General features: G+C 40.6%; 1 protein-coding gene and 1 long non-coding RNA gene across 4 annotated transcripts in view; one reads left to right on the forward strand and one right to left on the reverse strand.

Moving 5' to 3' along the window:
• Nucleotides 1-4,829, forward strand: part of LOC142830203 (uncharacterized) — a 29,219-nt gene extending 24,390 nt beyond the window's left edge. Inside the window, exon 3 of the long non-coding RNA XR_012905242.1 lies at nucleotides 4,485-4,829. This is a non-coding gene — a long non-coding RNA (uncharacterized LOC142830203). The remainder of the gene's footprint in view (nucleotides 1-4,484) is intronic.
• The window catches only part of PDE1A (phosphodiesterase 1A), a 290,701-nt gene that overhangs the window by 249,368 nt on the left and 21,452 nt on the right, over nucleotides 1-19,881 (reverse strand). The window lies entirely within an intron of this gene.

Below are 19,881 nucleotides of genomic sequence, written 5' to 3' on the forward strand. Positions count from 1 at the left end.
AATGAAATTAACACATGTCCAGGATCCATTCAGTCCTGTCAAACAATGAACAACAAGTACTAATGAATATATGATAAACTGATACTTTTTGCTCAAGGTTCCTTGGGAAATGTCAAGCATTTTGTGCCTCTCCTATTACTGACTGATTGTCAGGATGATACAAGTTGGATTGTTTTATTTCTACTTTTGCCAACACAGTATTTAACAAATCTGATTTGCAATAGCAGTGAAATAAACGAACACATTACCAACCAGATACAGCACCATTTCTAAATGGTTCCATGACAACTAAGACTGGGTGATCACAAGCACATTTACAAAAGCATTAGCTGAGATATAAAAAGGAATTTGTGCTGGCCCTGAACTTATCCCTTCTTACTTATATGCATGAGCATTTGGAGCAGAGTGCTTGGAACAAGTTGTGTGTATGCATTATGGCAAGAGAAACAATACTGTCTGATTTACATGCCGGGTCACAATCAACCGATTCAGCACCAATTTGGAATACTGAGCATCAGATATTTGCGATCAGCTTTTCATTTAATCCCTTCTCCATTAACACCTTGTGCACATACTAATTCACAAAGCAATTTGCTGAATAAACTCAAAATTGACAATAATTCTGAAGAAATCACACTCAGCTCATGGATATTCAAGGCCAGAGAGCAAGCCCCTTACTCATTTGACCAGTCCTATTGAAGTCATTGGGTGTAATTTTGTGATTAAAGGGATGACAGTCTGACTCTTAAGACAGACAAATGAAGCAGCTAACATCACTAGTCATTTGTAGCAAATTGTTCACTCTGCTTTAATGACATCACTAGTTATTTGTAGCAAATTGTTCACTCTCCTTAACTAACTAGAACATCTTTATAGAGAAGGTACACCCATGGGCTCAGGTTAGGCATGACCCATTCCCCATTCTTTCAGACGAAAGGATTTGATTGAGTCTTGCAAGGAAGTTACTGGAAGATGCATGTTCTGTGATCTTAGTAGAACTTTCAGCATAAGGCTTTCTTTGCTTTCACTTAGAGATACCAAAATAAGGTGCACCTGTATAGTGCCATTTAGCTAAGGAGCTAAAGAGTTTAAATACTCCTCTAAAGGTTTCTTGAGGCAGGTAGTATACTCTTTTACAGATAGAAAACATGAGGCACAGAGAAATTAGATAGCCAGGACCATGTAGCCAGTCATTAGTACCAGTGTAGCTCAAAGATCAGAAAATTAGTGTAAGCCAATCCTTGTTTTCATCACAATGTGATTTAGCACACTATTTAGCATGGTATCTGCTCTCAGTGTTAGGCAACATCTCTGAAGCATGGTTAGTTGATTCAATGGTTAAGAGATGTTAGAGCTTTCTACATTAGTGCTTCCATTATGACATTATTACTCATACTACAATTAGAAATTTCCCTAAAACTGCCAATGTAGATAATGACCATGATAGCAGCTCCTGCTCTGAATATTACTTTCAACCAAAGACTTGTTTCTAGCCATTGTGTGGTAGAAAACTGATTGGCTGCAAAGCTTAGTGCATGTCAGAGGATTCATATTATTTTATCTCATTCAGCCGTGTTTCTTCCTGCCCCAGATTCCCTTACAAATAAAGTTGCAGTTAGAGAGGGTCCAAAATGTCAAGTTTTTATCCACATCTGAATTTCCAGGGATGTTTGAGTCTGGGCTTTGGGGTTCATCTGCAAAGTTTGGGAATTTCATATCCAGAATCTGTTGGTATTCAGATCCAAAGCTTTGGTTCAGGTCCATTTGTAATAGGAACAATACTTCTGTTTAGCAATTATTTCAACCATGAGATGAAGTTGAATGATCTGGAGTTTGGTGTAAAGTAGATAAAGTAGTGGTGGGAGCACATGGCGACCAGCCTGAACCAAAGATGCAAAACGTTAACCATATGATCCATGAATGGGAACAAGCTAGAGAATTTTCCGTGAGTGGAAACAAGGGTTGGACATTTTACTGCTGCATCACATCCAGACTCTGTTAGCCTAGGGGCCAAAAGGCAAGACTATACCCACATGAATATGCATTCTTGGCTCATGAAATGAAATAATATGCCAGCTAACTCAGGAAAATATTTTAAAATAAAATAAACCATATTACTGGGGAAATGAAAATCTTCTACAGTTAGATCAGATTAAGAGTAAATTGGATTGATCCCTTTTAATGTCATTGTATGTGTGTGGTGTGTTTTGGTATGTTGAGTCTAAAAACAAAAAACAAGACTTTCCATAAAACTATACTTTGGCAATTATAGCTACCCAATTAGAGCAGCATTATGTTAACATTGCTGAGCAGCTGCATAAGAAAATAAATATGAAGCTGAAAGAAATAGTAAGATTTCACATTTTTTTTAAAGAAATATAACTAAAGTAGAAGACATTCAAAAGCCTAAATAATGTGGGCTTTCTTTGTTGTTATTTCAGGAAGATAATAGGAAGGGTGCACAGTACATCACTCATAACATCTAAGACTCTAGCAGTCCTCTGGTTTGAACTACAAATAATGGGCTTGATAGCACTTGTCATGCACAGCCATGGATCCCATGAGCAGCAGTCACTCATGCCAATTACAAGATACTCCCCACTGCATAGGGAGAATGCACCCAGCAAGTGCATTCCCTGGACCAGTGGCGGCCCGTCAATACAGGGCACCAAGAAAAATGGCCCTTGAGGGCTTTGGAGGCAGGGGTGCCGATCACGCATTGATCGTGCATTTCTCCTAGGGTGCCAGTTGCTGGCAGCTGGTCTAGGGCCACTCCTGTGACTACAGCCTGTTCCTGCACTGTTTCTGCTTAAAGGACCATGGTCCCAGCCCTCATTGTTCTCTTTGGTGCACATTGTGGCCCCGGGCCAGTAGGAAGGGAGCAGGGACTAGACTTCCACTGGTCCTTACACGGACCACACAAGGGAATTATTATGCACTTCCCATATGCATAATGGTCAGGCTGAACCTGAGGCATTTTTAATGTTACAGTGTGTTTTTGTAGAGGTTCATTTAGATCAATGTAGAGGAGAAACAGGTAGATTATGTAAATGATTCAGATTGCATAATTAATTAAGCATGGAGGCCGACAGACAGAGCTCTAATTTCTTATCCCTTTCCCAAAATCCCTGAAGCTTAGTGCTGGAACTTTACTGTGTAAGTTTAATAAAGTTCAAGTAAATTAACCCATCTGTTAGACTGACAGTTTCACAGATGCCTGGATTCCGTGGTGAGAAGAGACTACTGGGACAATCTAGTCTGACTTCCAGTGTAACTATAGGCCAAATAATTTCCCCCAAAATAATTCCTAGAGCATGCCTTTCTGAAAAGCATCCAATCTTGATTTTAAAATTATAAGTGATTGTGAAACCACCACAATCCTTGGTAAATTGTTCCAATAGTTAATTCCACTCATTATTTAAAGCATCCTCCATATTTCAGTCTGAATTGGTCCAGCTTCACCTTTAGCCTTTGTGCTATGTGTCTGCCTGCTAGACTGATGGGCCATTATTAAATACTAAAATACTAGAACAAATAATACTTGTTCTTCATGTAGGTATTTACAGACTGTAATTAAGTCACCCATTAACCTTCTCTTTGCTAAGCTAAACAGACAAAGTTCCCTGAATCTATCACTATGGCTATGTCTAGACTACATGGTTTTTACAAAATATAGACTGCCGCTGCGGTCTTTCGAAATTAAATCGAAAGAACATGGCAGTTTTTTCAACAGCGGTAAACCTCATTTATGAGGAAGAATACCTTTTTTCAAAATAGCTCTTTCGAAAAAAGGAATTCTGGACCACAAACAGGGCTTTTTCGAAAGACAGCATCTAGATTGTCTAGGTGCTCTCTTTCGAAAAGTTGTGTCTGTCTGGATGATCTCTTTCAAAAGAAGCTTTTTTGAAAGAGTCTTTCAAAAAAGCTTCCTTAGAAATAAGCATGTAGTCTAGATGTACCCTACAACACAGGTTTTCTAATCCTTTCATGAGTCTCATAGCTCTTCACTGAACTATCTCCAATTTATCAACATCCTTCTTGAGCTGTTGAGGATGTAGCAGTCCAGCAGCTGTCCTAATTGCCAAATACAGAGGTACAAATACAAGAGGTACAGAGGTACAACTTTTCAACTCCTACTTGAGATTCCAGTTTATTCATCCAAGGATCACATTTGCCCTTTTGGCCACAGAACACACTGGGCACTCATGATCAGCTGACTATCCATTAAGACTCTGGACTTTTTCAGATCAGTTTCCCAAGATAGATTCCCCCTTCCTATAAGTACAGCCTACATTCTTTGTTCCCAGAGGAATACAATTACATTTAGACATACTAAAATGTATATTGTTTGCCTGAGCCCAGCTTACTAAGGAGACTAGAAAGATCTATCAATCACATGTATTCTTCAGTATCTACCACTACCCTGATTTTTGTGGTAACCTCCAAACTTTATCAGTGATGCTTTTATGTTTGTTTTCTCCCAGGTCATTAATGAAAATACCAAGGAGCACAAGGCCAAGAATGAATCCCTGTAGGACTTCACTAGGAACACATCTGCTCAATAATGTTTACCTGTTTACAACTGCATTGTGATCTAGAAGTTAGCCTTTTTTTAATCCATTTAAGATGTGTCACTTTAATCTTCCTAATTTTTTAAATAAAAATATAGAATATAGTACCAAGCTAAGTGCCTCAAAGAAGTTGAAGTATATTATAGCAATACTATTACCTTTATTAACCAAACTTGTGATATCATTTTTAAATTACCTCAAGTTAATATGACAGGATTTATTTTCCATAAAACTATGTCAATTGGAATTAATTATATATTATTTTCCTTTAATTCTTTATTAATCAGTCCTGGATCAGCCACCCCATTATCTTGCCTGGGATGGATGTCAGACTGACAGTCCTATAATTATCTGGATCATCCCATTTACCCTTTTTAAAAACTGGCATACAATCAGCTTTCTTCCCATCTTTGAAGCTATCCCAGTGTTCCAAGACTTCTTGGGGGCACCATTAACAGCTCAGTGAGCTCCTCAGGCAACATGTTTAAAACTCTTGGACACAAGTTATAATGTAAAGTTATAATGTTTGAAGTAACCCTTAATGTTGTAGAGATTACAGAGGTCAAGTGCACCATAACTGGGGTGAACACAAGACTGGCTAAATATCCTGTTTACACCCACTTTTATGCCCTTGTTTCATATCCCCTAGTGGCAGCTCTAAACATTCTCAGCTAACACCACAATATATATCAGATGAAATCTGCAAGATTTTAAAGATTGTCTTGGGAAATTAAGGGTACATTGATTTTGATTTGGTCTGGAATGTGAGTCTTTCTTCTGCAAGTTCTTTCTTCATCACATGAACTTTAGGCATTTGAATAGTGGGTAAAATGAAATAATCATTTTATAATTAATGACTACATGACAGGTACTAAAAATATAATTGCTCACTTATCAGCCTCTCTCACAAAGCAGTTGGGACATTTAAGAAACTGGGTTTCTCACTGACTTGTGAGAACTCTGTATAAGCAAATGCCTGTGCCCACACTGCTTGTCTGTAAAGTGTCATTTAACTACAGAATTTTTCACACTTAGAGCAATGCAGTGGAGAAATGGATAATTAAAGACCAGATTAGATATGTGAACTCACATATTAGTCTTTTACCACCCCCGGAAGTGTTTTAAAGAATGAGACTGTATGTACCACTGAAACTGTATGATTCTGTGTAGCATTCCACATAAATGTATCACTTAAGGAGAAGTAAAAGAGGTACAAGCTCGTCTTGACTATGGCTGTTTTTTCTCCCCCTAAAAATACCATGTTAAAAAAGAGTAGCCATGGAGAAAGGTGTAAGCCCAACAGAAATATAATAAAGATGAATTATGAAAAACAGAAAATTAGGAATACGAAACATTCTAGTGAAAATCACTTTACTTCTGGTAATAAGGCAGAGATTTAAAAACAACAGGAATCATAGTCTTTAGAAACTCTAATTTTCTTTCTAAAAAATGCTTTATTTTCTAAAGATGGGGAAGGAACTAATATCACACTTAGAGATGTTCTAGCTCTCATGGGGAAAATGTGTGTTTAGTCTGGTTCCTCACATAGCCCTAAGAGAGAATGACTGTGTGTCAAGTATACTGAAATGGAAAAGCCTCTGCCAATCACAGCACAGGAATGTTGCACCACTAGTGACCCAGAATTATTCAACTGTTTTCCATAACCATGGAGCAGGATGTATCACTGCCCTCAGAACTCTTGACATGCGGTATCCTCACAAAGGGTATGTCTACACTACAAAGTTAGTTTGAACTAACGGACGTTAGTTCGAACTAACTTTCATAGGCGCTACACTAGCGCTCCATTAGTTCGAATTTAATTCGAACTAACGGAGCGCTTAGTTTGAACTAGGTAATCCTCATTCCACGAGGATTAAGCCTAGTTCGAACTAGCTAGTTCGAATTAAGGGGTGTGTAGCCCCTTAATTCGAACTAGTGGAAGGCTAGCCCTCCCCAGCTTTCCCTGGTGGCCACTCTGGTCAACACCAGGGAAACTCGTCTGCTCCCCTCCCGGCCCCGGACGCCTTAAAGGGGCATGGGCTGGCTACGGTGCCCGTGACAGGTGCAAGCCTGCCAGCACCCAGCCAGCAGACCCTGCACCTGGCACGGATCGAGCAACCCACCTGATGCCCCCCAGCCCTCCCCCTCTTCCTGGGACCAGGCTGGCGGCTCCCGGGAGCTTGCCCGGGACCGCAAGAGGCAGGCACCCGCCTGGGCTAGTGCGGACATCGTGGACCTTGTCCACGATCTCCGCACTAGGCACAGGAAAGTGGCCGGCTAGGGCAGGAGAGCTGCCAACCTGGACACCCAGGAGCAGGTGTGCATGAAAATCAAGGGGGTCCAGTGAGACCCCCGACCCTGAGCCCTGAGCTTACAATGGCCGTCCTGGGTCAGACCAAAGGTCCATCTAGCCCAGTAGCCTTTCTGCCGACAGCGGCCAACCCTAGGGACCCTGGAGGGGATGGACCAAAGACAGTGACCAAGCCATTTGTCTCGTGCCATCCCTCTCCAGCCTTCCACAAACCTTGGGCAGGGACACCACTCCTACCCCCTGGCTAATACCACTCCATGGACCCAACCTCCATGACTTGATCTCACTTCCCTTTAAACTCTGTTCCAGTTCTAGCATTCACAGCCTCCTGCAGCAAGGAGTTCCACAGGTTGACTCTTTGCTTTGTGAAGAACAACTTTCTCTTCCTAGTTTGAAGCCTGCTACCCATTCCTTTCCTTTGGTGTCCTCTAGTCCTTCTTTATGGGAACTAATGAAGAACTTTTCTGTATGCACCCTCTCCACCCAACTCCTGCTTTTAGAGACCTCTATCCTGTCCCCCCTCCGTCTCCTCTTTTCTAAGCTGAAAAGTCCCAGTCTCTTTAGCCTCTCTTCATATGGGACCTGTTCCCAACCCCTCATCATTGTAGTTGCCCTCCCCTCTCCCAGCCTCTCTCTTCCCCTCTCCCACCTCCTTTTCCCAGTCTCCCCCAGTTTTGTTCAATAAAGACAGATTCTATTTTTGAACACAATTGTCCTTTATTTTGTACATCAGGAAGGGGGGCTAGGGAAGGGTAAGTGGAAGGAGGTGAGGGAGGAATGGGGTACGAGCCCCCTATGGGGAGGACTGGGCTGGCTCTGCGGGCTTCTGGGGGTGGAAGCTCTCCTGCAGCCCCCCAATTGCCCCCTCTCCCCAGATGGCAGCCTGCGGCAAGTGCAGCCGGGCTGATGGCCAAGTGTTGTGATGTGCCTAGTGTGGGTAGTCCGGGCACTCCAAGCCAGGACTGCTTTGCAAGCGGGGCACCCCTGAGAACTGTCTGTCCGGGGTGGGGGTCGGGACCCTTTAAGCATAGCCCTCGGCTAGCCTGAGACAGCTCTAAGTCCTAATCTGATGCCCTGCCGGCACTGCTTCCGGCCATCCTTAACCTCGGTTCAGGGTCCACTCAATGTGGGACATGCTAGTTCGAATTAGCAAAACGCTAATTTGAACTAGTTTTTAGGTCTAGATGCACTAGTTCGAATTATCTTAGTTCGAATTAACTAATTCGAATTAAGTTAGTTCGAATTAGTGCTGTAGTGTAGACATACCCAAACATAGTTATCCAGTCCTCTCATTTCAAGCAGTTTGGCAGGAAAAAAAAGAAAAATCTTCACATCTAAAAGTCTGTCTAGACCAATATAACTGTGATTTACGAGTGACCTTCTGGGTGACACTGGGCTAGTCACATCTCCCCTGTGCCTTAATTCCCCTCCCCCTCAAAAATGGGGAAAATAATAACTGAACTTCCTCGGTAAAGGTCTTTGATATTAGAAGATGAAAAGCTATATACATATTACCAGAAATCAGCAGCAGGGAGTCATTCTTCAGTTCCAGCTAAACCAGCATTAAATACAATTTGGTTACTGGTGTAAATGGGACAGTCATTTTCACCATCATTAGAGAAACTGTGTTTGGAAACCATCCGCCTCACAATCTGGAAAGACTGGTCAAGTAAGAACAGTGATGACATCCTGAATGTAACTAACACACATACTTCTCACCCGAATGTGAAAGTGCTTGTATTTTAGCTTCACAACGATTCCACCTTTTATTATTAACATTACACCCAAACTTGGATGCCTGAGCTGCACCAGTGGTGGAAGTTAGATACTTCTCCCACTTTTGCTACCAAATACAAGCTGCTTTTCCAGGAAGCTAACAGGATTAGCTATCCTGACTTTTCTCACCTCAAACTGGAAATAGTGTCAACTGGACATCACACTGAACTGAGACATGGGAGGCTAGCCTGTTGTCAAGTCACTTCACCTCTGTCTCTGAGTTTCCACATCTCTTAAAATGGGGATAGTGATACTGAACTCCTTCGTAAGGTGTTTGAAGATCTACTGATTAAAAGTACTTTAGAAGAGTAGGATGGTCTTATTTTTAACTGCATCTTTTGTTTCAAAAGCCTATTTCCCTTTTCATTTCAGTGCTGCTTTTGGGTAATAGATGACTGCTGCCCTTTAAGTATGAGCTTGCTTTTTGCTTCTGCAGTGAAATTCTTGGAATACTCCTCTTTTCCCTTCTGCTTAGCTATCAGTTTCACTTGCCTCATATTGATTTTATCATCTGCACCTCTTATCATTTTTCAATGGCCACTTTCATAAATATGTCAGTGTCCTTCAACAAAACCTTTGAGAACTTCATTTCAAGGGACAAGAGGCATTAGGAGGACATTATTTTATCCTCAAAGTTTTGGCTCTGCTCCAAAACCCACACCTTTTGGCATGCTGCTGCAACATCCTACTGGTACTTTGATCCTAGAACATCACGAGTGATGCGGGTGGTTCCTATCACTTTATTGCTCATGTCATTGACAGATTTTGAGTCTGCATAATACGTCTTGATGAATATTACATGAGCTATGTAGGCAAAGTAAAGTTTTAGTTCTGCCACTATGCTGGCAGACCTCCATCTGTGATATCCCAGCTGTTTATTCTGAGACTGTAATGCATATACAGACTAGCAAGAGAAACTGAAAGATCTTGCTCCAGCAGGAGGGCACTGTATTTAACCATACTGGCTTAATGAACTATAGTTTCAGAATATTTCATGCCCTTATAAACAATACGATTTTGAAATAGAAAAGTACCTTGAGAATGGCTGAGGTAGTGGATAGGGTAACATCACATGTTGGTAACTGCTTATAATGCAAGTGTCTGGTTATCACGAACCAGATAATATTCTGCTTGATTTGCATTCTATGCTACACAGAATACTGGAGGATAAAGATGCATGCTGTCTTCTCAGATTCATGCTAAGATAAAATTACAGCAAAATTTAGGGAAATCTGGTTCTAAGGTCTTGATCACATGCCAACTGGAGTGAACATTTTTATTTCGATGGACTTGAAATTGGGTCCTAAATGAACAACTCAACACCCAAACATGCCGTTGGTGAGCAGATTCGCATCAGTTTAGTGAAAACATAATAGATTACAGTTCATAGGCTTGGGAGGGATATAATATTTTGATCTGAAAGAGCATATTTTTCTGACCATTGAGAATTGGACTAATCAAAGCCACAGTTTCCAAACTTGAGTTCATGAAAAAGTACCTGAAAATGTTTTCCTAAAACTCAGAACAAATCCAGGCCTGGTGTAACTCCAATTTTGATGAAGTTGCGTCTACTTACCCCGGGGGAAATCAATGAAGTCAATGGGAGTTTTGCCATTGTGTTCTGACAATCAAGATTTCACCTTCGAGCTGATTTTGGGGTACTTGATAGATTTGGGACTGTATGTCTGCATTTTTGGTAAATGCTCTGCCCACTCTTTACTCACGTTTAGGGCCCTACCAAAATCATAGTCCATTTTGGTAAATTTCACAGTCATGGGATTTTTAAAATAGTACATTTCATGATTTCGGATATTTAAATCTAAGATTTCACGATGTAACTGCTAGCCTCCTGACCAAAAAGGGAGTTTTGCGGGGATGGGAGGAAATCACAAGGTTATTGTAGGAAGGTTTCAATATTGCAACTTTTGTGCTGCCTTCAGAGCTGGGTGGCCAGAGAGTGGTGACTGTTTGGCTGAGGATCAGCAGTGAAGGCACTGCCACTGCCAATAGCAGCACAGAAGTAAGGATGGAATGGTATGGTATTGCTGCCCTTACTTCTGCACTGCTGCCTTCAGCCAGCAGCCTCCAGTTTCCAGATGACCATCTCTGAAAGCAGCAGTGCAGAATTAAGGGTGGTGATATTGTGTTTCCCCTACAATAATTTCATGATCACTACACAACCCCCTTTTGGATAAGGACCCCAGTTTGAGAAACACTGGTTCCCCTGAGAAATCTGTATCGTGTAGGATAAACCCCCCCACAAAACCCCAGATTTCACAGGAGAGACCAGATTTCATGGTCTGTGACATCGCAGCCATTAATTTGGTGGGGCCCAATTCATATATCTTCCTATTATTGCAATGGGCTCTTCTCTCTCCCCCTCTCTGCTTCTTTCCCATATACTTGTTTAAGTAGCATGTGAGCCCAGTAAATGTGATTTAGAATCAAAATGTTCAAACGTTAGAAAATGGACAAAACAGGTTGCACTCTCTTGTTAGCATGGTGCAACATTTCAAGATAAGCAGCATTATAATCTAAATTGATACCATAAAAACACCTTTTTTGTTACAGCCACCTATGCAGGAAAATAAAAGACTCTTTGCCCTACAGCATGGAGCATGAGAACGGAAATAATGCTGTAATTTCAAAAGCCACCCTTTCACAGGTTGCCACGAGTAATAGTCAAAGACATGACTATTCTTTCATTCTGCAAAATTATGTAGGCACATAGCAACTATTCAAAAGTCTTCCCACTCATATATTTACTCTAATGCATAATTAATGTATTTTAGAAAGGCTATTTTCTTTATCATTTCATGCCATTTTTGAAGTTTACAAAGGACAAACACTCAGGAGTCTAACGTGAAAAGCAAATGTGCAGAATATCCACTTATTTAATTTCCCTGTGTAAAACTATTACAAGTCAAAGAAAAGCTTTTCCTAAGCTCAGAATCATCTGGCTATTAGAGACAATATAATATTCATTCTAAAGCTCCAGGCTGTATTGGAATGCTGTTTTGTTTTATCCGAAAACAAACCAAAGCAGCAGCATAGAAAAGTTAGATGGAAGGTGTTAATGGGGCTAGGCCACTGGTCTGTCCCCTCAATCCCAAGAAGGGCTGAACCTCTGCTCACATGTCCCCCATTCATCCATCCCTCCCTCCCACACACAATCTGGACCAACAAACAGCTGTTTCCCCTGAGTTCTCCAACCTGGAGTGCCTCTTACATTGTGAGAACATCCATTTCCAGCCTGCTCACACACAGCCTCCAGCTCGGAAATTACTCCCAACAATATTGCAACAACACTTCAGCCAGCACCTCCTGGAATTGCACAGCAGAGTGACATCAGGAAATCCCCAGTCCCACACTGGAAAAAGTGTGTCTTATATTTACCAGCCTTACTGAAATCCAGATATATTGGATCTACTTGTTTCCTTTTGTCTTCAAAAATCAGTTATCTCCTCAAAGAAAGAGACCAGGTTGATCTGGCACAATCTGTCTTCTGTAAAACCATGGTGAATGTTATCCCAATTACCATTCACATCCATTTCCTTAACTACTTTATCTTTCAAAATTTGTTCCACGACTTTGCCTACAATTGAGGTCAAACTAACAGGCCTGTAGTTTTCCAAATCATTTCTCCCTCCCCCCCCCTTAAAAATAGGAACTATATTGGCAATTCTCTAGTCATATGGTATAACCCCAGAGTTCACCGATTCATTAAAAATCCTTGCTATTGGACTTACAATTTCATAAGCCAGTTCCTTGCATGGAGATTATCTGGACTTCTGCTGTTTTAGTTCCATTAAGTTGTTTGAGTTTGACTGTTGCCTAAAATGTAATCATTTCTATTTCTCTATCCTCATTGCCAGTAGTTACCCTGCTACGAGCCCTAACCTCTTCATTGTCCTCATAAAAAACTGAAGCAAAGTATTTGTTCTGGTGTTGGGCCATGCCTAAATAACCTTTCATCTCCACCCTCTCCTCCATGCTTAGTGGTCCCACTTATTTCTTGGTTTCCTTATTTATATGTCTATAGAACCTTTTATCATTTATTTTAATTCTGTTTGCTTGGTTCTCCTTGAGTTCTTCACTCCAGTCCACTACCCTAATTCTCTTAATTTTTTAACGTTAGCTCTTTTGAAATCAAGGATGTTTGTTGCAGATCTGTATTCATTTATTTGATTTAGTTTAAACTGAATTATCTCATGAACACTCAAACTAAGGTTGTTCTCTACAACTAGTTCTTCTATAATGTCCTCACTTGCAGGAGGAATAATGGTAGTTCGAGTTAGGAGCTTTAATTTGAACTACCTAGTCCATGCCGCGAGTAGCCATGGACAGGGAGTTCGAACTACGGGGCATTTAAAAATGGCGGTGCCCGGGAACATGCAAATAAAGCCCGGGATATTTAAATCTGGGCATCATTTGCAAGTTCGAATGCCTACATTAGCCACCCTAGTTCGAACTAGGGTGGCAGGGTAGACATACCCTGAGAGTCATGTCCAGCTGGGGTTCAGGCAACTGCTAGTCTGTTTACATGGGAATCCCCAGCTGTTCCAGTGCCACTTCATAAATGTTGTGCTCACACCCTTTTTCCTGACTAAGAATAGCTGCATAATCAAGTAATAATCTATCTGATTTTGTTGACATTTGTCTGAGACTTCAATGTGCCTTTTGTCTCTGAGGAACTGGTTCATGCTTGTTTTTCTGATATTGAAGCATGTCTCAGCAATTACATACAGTAAAATCTTAGAACTTTATATACAGTCTTGCCACACATTTTACCAGGACAATAATGATCAGTGAATTATGAGTTTTTAAATGATGCCTCACGAGGCATACTTGTGCAAGAGTTATCATAGTTTTGTAAAAGTGTTGAACAATAAGGGTGTGTCTAGACACAGCGCGGTTGACAAAGGAAGTCTTTGTTGCCCACTCCGGTAAATCTCGTTTCACGAGGCATACCAGAGCAGTCGACAAAAGCTTCCCTTGTTGACAGCACCGCATCTAGACTGCCCTGCTGTGCCGGATCAGCTGATCATCAGCACAGCGCGGAGGCCATGTTTATTTTGATGAAGCGGGGATTATTTAAATCCCCACTTCTTTGACTATGCCGAATAAACTAATTTACGTGGCTCCGTCGACAGAGCCATGTAGTCTAGACACACCCTAAGAGCATAGAATATCACACCTTTACTAGTCCTCACTGCAAATGGTGTGCTGTGGTGATGTGTGGCAGAGCTTTCTATATAGGTAAATTACCTTTAGAGAAATGGATATATTTACATTTCACCAACTCTGAATTTGACCTGTCTAATTGTTCACCTGTAAGGGTCACAATACAGAAAGGATGTAGACATAGCTGGTTAAAAGAGTACACCTGTTCGCATTTATTTATAGCCAATTACTAATTAATTAACTAAAACAAGGTAAAAGACCCTGCAGCTTGGTTTGTAGAATATAATCCTTATTTTGGCAGAGTCCAGAGATACCATTCCAAGTGGTGGGAAAAAAAACCTACAAGCAGATGGGGACTGGAAATGACGGAAATTTTGTGACATAGGTTACAATAAAGTCTAAGTAAACTATTTTACTTCTCATCACCTTACTTCTTTCAATCCTTACAGTACACAGCTTCCATGGAATAGTGGGTTTTTTTTCCCTTCCCAGTCCTTAGACTTAAACAATCATGCCTGTTTCCTGTGTTAATTGCACACCTGTGCTCGTTAGTTTTCCAGTGTGTTTTTTCCTGCATTTAGAGTCATATTTAGCACATTTCAAGGAGCAGATAGATAATGAATGATGATTGCACTGATAATTAGGCTTGCTAGGAAGTGATGAGCCATTCTATACTCTCCTGCAGAGCTTATTTTAATGGGCTGGAGTCTATCCATAACTTATTCGGACATTACCTAACCCCTTATAGTGTATTTTTATTAGGCCAGTGGTTGTGATCAAAAGGAGTCGCCAACAATTATATTAACTCTCTTGAATAGAAAACAGTATCAGTGTCATTGCACAAGAATCAGAGGTGTAGCCCTGTTAGTCTGTATCCATAAAAACAACAAGAAGTCCTATGGGACAAAGTGGGTTTTTGCCCATGAAAGTTTATGCCCAGATAAATGTTAGTCTTTAAGGTGCTGCTGGACTCCTCATTATTTCACAAGAAGTGGAAGACAGCTCAGAGAAAGAAGTTAAATGCCTGTCCAACATAGATTAGAATTGGAAAAGGTACAGTGAACTGCTCAGCTGGATAAACTAAAGGAACTGCAGGAACTCAAAGAAGAGTTCAGGAACCAAGGAAGGAGGAACACGTGCACTACTGTTACAGGAAGATATAGAGAGCAAAGGCCTGCATTTATTCTTTTAGATGTGGACTTCCTTAAAATCAGCTGCACTAAACCAGCAGCTGAAGAGACAGTCTATAATTTAATTTTTATTTGTAATGATGGGAATCTATCTTTCTTCTCCACTATTGGTTTTATTTGGGATTTTCTAAACCACCTGAGAGTTATTTACCTAAGTTCTACTGTCTTAATGCAATGTGGGAAAAGTGCCTACACAGAAAAGGGCACCCATAAAAAAAATCTCAGCATTTATGTTGGAGTTTCACATAGGGCTTCACTTAAAGCTTAGACAGACACATCCTGTCCCTTCGAAGTACAGATTCTCATACAATCATGTTGCTGTTGGTAAGTGAACCAATAAAACCACATTTAGAGACTTTGATTTAAAATAATTAAATCCAAAGAAGGATTTAGGTCCAAGAGGTTTTTAGTTTGATGGGGTTTTCGTCTGGTCCCACTTGCTTGCATAAGTGTATTTGCTGCATTTCATGCACCAGATTTTCTGTCTAGCAGTCTAGCAGCAAGCCTTTCTTTAATTTAACCCAACACGGGTAACTACATATCTTCAGGTTTCTTAGCTACCTAATCAGTGTTATGAATGGACTGTAGGATTTATTAGAATATAAACATTTTCTGAATTTATCAATACTTAACAGATTATTGTACAAAGCTACTTAATTATTATATGCTCCTGACTTAATATCAACCAATATTATATTGTTCTATTTGCATCCGAAACTGTTACATAGTGTTGTTAAATACTGATTGCATTTCAGCCTCCTGTGGCTCCCCTTGGCTGCAAACAGTGAACCGCAGCCTATGGGCACCACGAAGCTCTGTGGCTGCAGAGCCAGTAAGTAAACAAACTGGAGCAGCTCCATAGCAGCTCTCTGAGAGTGGGTCCGTGGACCACTTTGAGAAACACTGCTCTAGAGCCACGAAATATTCAAATTCCTAAGCATGGATATTTCTTGCGGTACCAAATATCTAATATACCTTGTTCCATTCCTGTACACAGCTGAAAAAGCATAAGAGGAAAACAAACATGGTATAAAACAGAGAAGTATAAAGCATAACATACATTACTAGTATCAAGAACGAAACACAGACAGAAAGAGCCCATCAAGACACTGGAAAAAAGCAACATCTAGTTGACTAACCATTTATAGAAGTATCTAAACACAAAGTTTAGATGATATGGTTGGCTCATTAACCACATATCAGGTGCAGTAATTGTACAATTAACATGCACACATGTTTCTAAAATATTTTTTACAAAGAAAACAGTAAGTTACAATTTAAGGCACTGGAAACTAAGACACATGCGGTACCTTAGGTTAATCAAGCAACTCCCAGTTGCCATAGGCACAATGTTAAAGCATATTAACTTTTGAGATATAATTTTCAGCTATACTATGCTTTTATATTTTCAGGTTTCCTGATGTTTACTGCTAGGAGCCATCAATACAGTTTAATTTGTGTGAAAAAAGACAAAAGTGAATATAAATATTATGTATTTATAAGCCTTATCTGTCCTAAGGTATATGTATCAAGATATGTTCAGCCATTGAGATGTACTCTGGGTAGACTGAGTGAGCAATGTCACAGCATCCAATGGATGATTCTTGTCTTTTGTTTTTCTTGTATAACATGAAAGAACTCATAAATTGTTTTTCTTCCACTGTATCACAGGTTCAATAGCTGTTGGTGCATTTAACCTCAGTTTTCTATGGTTGCTTAACAGCCTCTGAATTCACTTGACTAGTAATGGAGAAAAATGGTAGCAGGCTCACGTTTAGTAGATAATTTCAAAGACAAAAAAATACTTACTATGCTCAAGGGAAACCTTTTCCAATCTTGAACATATGTTGAATGCAGCTGGATACAGAACACTTTAAATACTCTCATTTCATCAGCCAAAAGTAAAGTGTAGTTATATAAGGCTCAAAAGAGGAGATAACTTTCTGAAGATACATGAAAACAGCATGCTTATCATGGCATTTACGCCTACTTGAATGTTCATCTGGAAGAGAGTCATACTGACAGCTTATCACATGCAACCATTGCTGTTCAGAGACACAGAAGTTAATATTCAGAGCAAGACTGTAATGATCTCACATCCACACAGGTCCACAAAAGGTGGGTGTGCAAGCTTATTGAGCTCCCACCTAGCTCCCGCATAAAATGGCTCTGTTTGTGAGGCCCGGCTTTATTAAAAAGGTAAAAGTAAATTATTCCCATGGAGTACATGAGCTCCAATTTGGGCCTTCCTCCAACATCTGTTTGCTGCAGGGTTTCTTTCTGCAGGATTTTGACCAGAGGTTCTCAGACTTTTGTGCTGGTGACCCCTTTCACACAGCAAGTCACTGAGTGTGACACCCCCCTCTCCTCCCCTCAAGAGAAGTAGGGTTTGGGGATGGAGGGTGACAGCTTACAATCCCATGTAATAACCTCACAACCCCCCTAAGAAGTAACAACCCCCAGTTTGAGAACCCCTGACTTATTTAAGTCTTTGTTTCCTTGACCAGGTTAACAAGCCGCAACTGTCTCAATGAATCAACAGTAATTTACATGCAGCTCCTTGCAGGGTGCCTGGGCAGGACCTGCTAACTGGGCAAAATATAAGGAGGCAAAAAGACAAAAAAGCACTTGCTTAACACATTGCAAGGCTAGTGACAATCCCTGTCCCAGATCCCAGATCACAAACACTGTGCAAAGTTGGTACCCACGGTGACATTAGCCTCCCTAACCAGGTGGGAAGGAGTAATTAAGCCCTTGCCAAAAGCTAGAGGAGCTTACTGATTAAGTGTATGCTTAATCTTTCCAACTCCTCAATGTTCCCTCAGCCACAACTCTGCCAGGCACTCCCACGGGGGACGGCAGTGTAATGTGTATCTCTTTGTGCAGGTAGTGTACTCATTAGAGCTGTAAGAAAATTCTTCTGAACCACTGCCAAGCTGTGTGCTCAGAGCATCTCTTTCCTATTCAGAATTTTCCTGCACTGTTTATGAATGTCTGTTTGAGAGACTGTGCCCATTATAACATCCTTTCAATTTCTTCCCCTTTGAAGAGGAGACTTGATTGGTCACACAACATCACCGTGCACCTCACTTCCCTAAAGCCAGCATTCAGGTGGTGGTTGAGGAGAGTCAGTTTGTCCCCAAAAGTCTAGCATGCACCATAAACACCAAGAAGATAAGAGTTCAACTTGTTAGTCAGTATGAGAACCAATACCATCTGCCTTGATGCAATAAGCAGGATGCCTGCTTCCACTGTGGGCACAATGGTAGGATAAGAATATGAATCCAATTTTAGTGGAAGCAAGATTAGTTTGATTAAAAGACAAAGTACAGATGCAAATAGGGATCCAATCTTTATTTCACAAAATACATACTAATTTTATTTACTGTCAGAAGTCACTTGTGCCTCTAATGCAGTCTCTTTACATTACCATTAAGATGTCTTAGCCTGTAATTGTTTTATTACATTCCTTTAAGCTTTATTACTGTAAATTACAAGTTTCCTATCATTATTTAGTTCTGGATGCTATTTGGATGATGACACCATCAAAGTTCCTCTTCCGTTCAGCAATATAAGAATGTCTCAGTCACTGGAACTCTATCAACTGAAATGGCGTTCACAACTTGTTTCAGTTGAATCAGTGCCTGGCTGAAAAATTATCTCCTGCCACAAAATAACTCCCTAGGACATTTAAAAACAGCACCATATAACTTTCATTTCATGACTATCTCACTGTAGATATTATAAGAACTCCCATTAACTGCTCTGGAATTAGATTTGCTCCAATGAAGGTTGTGGCAGCTGCCTGGCTCTAGTGAGTTTCTGAAGCTGCACAGCAGAGCAAAAGCCTGTTTTACAATAGTTGGCGGTTAAGCATTCACTAGAAAAAAGTGTCACAAGCAGCTGATCCTATTACTGACTCCTGGTCTTACCTGCTATTAGCTCAGACTTCTCTCAGCTCACCTTGTACTGCCAAACTGGCTCACTTGCATCCAAACCTACTGTTAGACTACAATCAAATTTGAAACTTCATTTTCCCTAAACTTTCAACTAACTTTTCTTCCCTCTCCTGTTCCTACACCTCTTCATTCTTCCTCCCTAAACTAATTTAGACTCATTCCCTCTTGCTGACATATGAGAACCATTTCCCAAATACTTTGAAACATAGCTTCTGAAGATGCCTTCTAAAACCTGTGACTCAAAAGTTCATCAATACTCTCATCACTCCTACTATCTTCTCTAGAGAAAATGTTGATTGCAGCAAAATTATTTTTCATCTGCCTCCAACAGCCACCCACAGAATTTCCCAAGGGGACGATTAATACTCCTCCAATCTCACTATTCCTATGATCGGCCTGTAGTCCCACTCATTTTCAGGAAATAATCCCTCCTCTTAACCTAGCAGCATAGTAATTTGTCACCAAGCACACTACATCTGCCCAGAAACTTGAAGGAAGACCTTTATGGTACCACACCAGGTAGTTTGAACTATGGAACTTCATCCACCTGGACACTGATCATAAATAATGGATAACTCCTGTTCCCCAACATATTTCATTTACCGTTTCCTGCTCTGTTTATATATATATTTTTTAAAAGGCTCCCTGTGCTGGACCAATGCACTAAGCCAGTTCAGTCTTCTCCATTTCCAGCTTTCTTTTGGTTAGAATTTCACACTTGCCCAAATCCTGCCAAATGGACCGTATTAAAGTGTGGGCTCTTGAAAAGTGTTATTTCCTTCATGAACAGTATCTGTAGTCCAGTCACAGGCAGTGTGGTTAGAGTGCTTAAGCACCTCAGGGATGGACACATCAGAAAAGTAGGAAATTCTGCCTTTGTTAGACTTCTG

This window comes from Pelodiscus sinensis, chromosome 7 (assembly GCF_049634645.1).
Source record: "Pelodiscus sinensis isolate JC-2024 chromosome 7, ASM4963464v1, whole genome shotgun sequence".
NCBI classification, from domain to species: Eukaryota; Metazoa; Chordata; order Testudines; family Trionychidae; genus Pelodiscus; species Pelodiscus sinensis.